Source organism: Engraulis encrasicolus, unplaced genomic scaffold (assembly GCF_034702125.1).
Source record: "Engraulis encrasicolus isolate BLACKSEA-1 unplaced genomic scaffold, IST_EnEncr_1.0 scaffold_171_np1212, whole genome shotgun sequence".
In the NCBI taxonomy this organism is placed as follows: Eukaryota; Metazoa; Chordata; class Actinopteri; order Clupeiformes; family Engraulidae; genus Engraulis; species Engraulis encrasicolus.
The window spans coordinates 23,487-28,201 of NW_026945252.1; positions in this window are offsets into that span (position 1 = coordinate 23,487).

Sequence of the window (4,715 nt, forward strand, 5' to 3'; positions counted from 1 at the left end):
GGCTGTAACTGCTCGACCGACTGAGTTTAACTGTCATACATAGAAGTGTGGAAGGCTACATCGATTCGTAGGAGGAGAACACACTGGTGGAACCGTAACATAAGGACGACGGCGGTTCAGACACCTCAGAACCCACCCTCTTTGACCAACCCCCACAGCAGGAGACTGAGACCTCCATTAGTCCGGACTGGGTGGTTGAAATGGAGATGACTACTACGAAAACTAGCAAGGATCCCGTGCTCTCCAAGACTCGACAGGCTCCCGCCTTCACCGTCCATGAGGGTCAACACCCTGACACAGACGGGTTCTTCAAGGCCTGCGAGAGGGCTGCTCGAAGACTGGACCTGCCATGGTCGATGGCGCCGCCACTTTGACCCAAAGCGTGGCTCGGCGGACGGCGTTTCCTGCGCCCCACCGCTGCCAAGAAGACACTCCCCGTCTTCAAGGAGGTAGCAGGACATGTGGCCAAGACGTGGATTATAAATCAAGTAGGTAGCAGGCTTCACTCAGGTTTCTTGATAACTTTTAAGGGTGCTATCCCAAATGAATACTTAGAATCAAAGAAAAGGGGGGCGTACCCTGCATCAATTTTTTCTTTAAGACATGGGATTGACCATACTCAACGCATTCACTCACACCGGGATTCTCCATGCTAGATACCTCTGGATAAAGGATGGGATAAGATGCCTGCAATGGAAGCATGCTTCGCCCGCTACCTCACCCCCCAGCCTGGAAGCCTGGGAGGCTCCTGCACAAGATGACGCTCTCCCTGTGGGAGAAGACATACCTGTCTGCTGCTCAGGCCTGCAGAGCGGTAAACGCTTCAGCGCTGCTGTCCGCATATACCTGTATGTCTGCCCTCCAGGACAACATGACCGACCGCATGGCTAGGGAAGAGCCAACTGGTGAAGACTGGGATGAACTCTGCCCTGTGACGGATTGGATCCTCAGATGTACCACAGGGGCCGTCTAGTCAGCCAGTAGGGTCCTTGGCTTGGCGGTCGCCCGGACGAGGGGAGGTTGTGGTTACTCACCGCACCGCCCTCCAGGAAGACGGCCCTTAACACTAGAACTACCACGGAGGGGTCAATTGACCTTTTTACCTAAAAGCCCCACAAGGGGGTCATTTGACCCTTTGGACCCCCTGCGGACACTCCTTTTGTTGTGGAAATGTGGCTGTTAGCAGCTCACAGCTGTCACTTGAGGACACAGGAGTTGTGTGTGTGTGTGTGTGCGTGTGTGGATCATTTCCAATGCCTGTTGAGTGCTGTATCTCTGCATCTTCGTTCCTTGGAGAGGAGCTTCTTTCACCATAAAACTCTTGAGGGAAATGAAGCAGTAGTCCACATGCACTGGTATTTATCCATCTAACAATTGCCAGGTTGCATTCACACGAGTCGTTATGGTCACATGTCATGGGAGATTCACACGTTACAGTTTTTCTCGATTGGTTTGGCTAATTTCTCAAAACTGAGATGACATTCTCACAAACAACACGGACAAATCCCTAAACCAACTTGCAATTTCCCAAAACAGAATGGCATTTTTCATTGCTTTCATCAGATATCAAATGCTTTGTACATGTCTCAAATGTTTAGTACATCTCTGCAGATGGATATGTACAAATACCCTTCAGTTGACACATTCAGCATACATTTAGCACATTTTCCAAATAAACTGACCTTGCTTATCTAAATTAATTAGATTATTCTCAGTCTAATGGTTGCCCTCTCCAAAACACGTCAGCATTATTTCATTGTGTAAGTCATATGCAAAGTGGTCTACGCAATTCCCAAAACAGTCAAGGACATCATATTTTAAGAATTTCATTACATAGTAAATTCATGACAGTGTTCAACAGGTCAGATGGTATTGTAACTTTACTAGTTAGTAGAAAATAATTTTTCAAAACCGTGTGTATACTACACTTTCCTCTGTTATTTGGCTAATTTCATCACATTTTTTCAAACGACATTCTGTTTTAAATAATTGCTAGTTGCTTTGGCATTTGTCCATGTTATTTTGAGAATGTTATCTCTGTTTTGAGAAATGAGCCAAACCCATGAGAAACCTGTGATATATGGGCATTACTTTCTGTATATGAATTTACAGTAAAGAAAGTTTCTGATAAATGTCCTTGGTAAATTATCTGTGTTGTCAAACTTCAATGGTTTCACTCACTTTTTCATTTTTATACATAGTTGAAATCTGTTAGCTGAACGTAGATAAAACACCTAACCATTTTGACTGGCAGTGCTTACACAATGGCAAAGGGACAATGTATTTTGGGGGTACTGATGATATATGAGGGGAAGAAATTTAGTTTTGACACATGGGTAAACTGTTTTTTGGGGTGATATGAGCGAGTGATGAGGATCCATGTAGTTATGCTGAAACATTCAGTTTATTTTGACAGAAGGACTAAATGAATGAAAATGAGCCAAAGCAATTGAGAAGGATCTATGCCATTTTGATGGTACTGACTATTTATATGTCAGACGGTTTAGTGCTGATGCAAGAATTAGGTATTTTGGGAGGTATAGGACATTTTTCTAGTTATCTGAACTGTTGCAGAAGTGTAAGACTGTTTGGCCAAATGACCCAATGGTTATAGGAATGTCCTCTCAGTTTCAAGAAATGAGTCAAATCAATCGAGAAAAAAAACTGTAATTCAACCATTATCTGGTTGCAGTCATATGATTCGTCATGATTACATGGGACATTCACACGTTCATTGATGACTTATACGAAGAAAGTGTGCTGACATGTTTTCAGGACAACCATTACACTGAGAATCAACCAATTGGGATAGATCATCAAGGTAAGCTGATTGTGTTAACTGTAGGATACTTGTACATAGCCATTTGCAAGGATGTACTAAATGATTGAGACATGTACAAAAGCATTTGAAATTTGATGAAAGCAATGATAAATGCCATTCTGTTGTGAGGAACTGCAAATTAGTTTTGGGATTTGTCCATGTTTTGAGAATGACATCTCAGTTTCAAGAAATGAGCCAAACCAATGGAGAAAAACTGTAACACACTGTCTGCCAAACTGTGCTATCTGTCTTTGCTGCTGATATCTTCATGCAAGTTGCTATTCAGTGGTGATTTTGGAGGCTGGCAACCCTTGGGAAGAAGGCTGTCTGTCCCTGTTTGTCTTGGCTGCTAGCACTGTAAGGTGTGACCCCCTCACCCCTCACCCCACACACGGCCCCTAACAGCCTCATTACCATAACAAAATGAGTGATTAGTGTATTAGGTAAAAGCCGCCGGGTCAAATGACCCCTCTCTGGTACTTCTAGGTAGGCAGAAAAATCCTGGTAGTTCTAGTGTTAATGGATATGCCGCTGTCCCTTTCCGGACTGTTCGGGGAACAGGCTATGGCAGCGCTAGAGGAGCCATCACGGACGGGTGCCCTTGGCAACCAGGCCGTATGAGGCCCCAGGTCCCCCAGGCTCAAGCTACAGTACGGCAGATGTCCGGCTTCGTCCCCCGCATGCCGAGTGGAACACTCGGATGATTCCCTGGTTGCCTCGTCGAAGCCCGAGCTCCGCCTGTGAAACCGATGTTTACTCCACGCCTGAGACCACCGCCACCTCATTAAGCCGCCAGTTTGTCCCGCTGTCAGTGCTAGCCAACGTGGAGAGGACCAGCTCTCCGACGAGGGAGCTAGCTGCAGAAAAGAGGTCCTAACAGAAGCCTGGATACCGGGAGTCTCGCCACACCCCATCCGCCGTGGGCCTCGTCGGATACCCCATCAGGCTCCCACTGTGGTCCTAACCTTGGTCCACCGTCTCGGAGTTAAGGGTAGAATTCAGTGTGTAGTCGGCCCGGTGGTTTGGGAAATACGGCGTAATACTAATGTTCTCTGTTATGTTGTCAATGTTAATCCAAGCTTTGATGTATTACAGTAAACTTGTGCGATTCTCACACTGTGTCTCAATACATGTCAGTGACAAGCACCGTTCACACCACACAATGTGCCTTGCTTTCACAAAGGCACGATAAGGTGTCTGCTTCGGCAGCTGCCCCCCCAAAAAACGAAGGATGTCCGCTCTCCCCCTAGCCTGGGGGAGCTAAGCCGGCTAATCGCGGTTCCATGAGGTCATGTGACCGGGTCCCTGTAACCCCTAACCCCCTCTCCGCTTACTATCACAGATATGTCGCAGGGGGGAGCTCTAGGACAGGACAAATTACTAGGACAAATGACCAATTCCCTCATCGTAATTATTTAGTAATAAAGTAGTAATTTGGCTGTCGCCTCTGAGTTTCCGCTTAACCAGCGGTTCAGTTCCTCTAATACTGATCTCGAGCCCAGCATTTGTACTGTCCCAAATCTGCCCCTCGGCGGACGGAACTCATCCCGCATGGCTCAACTACTCCCGGGATTGCACTAGTTTGGTTCTCCTGGAATTTTGGGTCTAATTCCGTTCCAGGCTGCAGATGGCTACTCCAGGGGCTTGAACTACTGATCTCTTCGGCAAGGATGAGCTTCAAGCCTGCAATTTCCAGGTCTCTGATCCTGAAGAAGAGCAAGGTGGTTGACCGGTTCGGTTCCGTTTCGCCATAGGAGAGACAGCAATTCCGTCTGTGATGGAGAAGCCTGTCAAGAGCCTGGGCAAGGTTTTCAACAGCTCCTTAAGAGACACTGACTCACTGCAGCAAACCAGGGCATGGCTCGCAGCAAAATGTAAAACCTGGATCTACCAA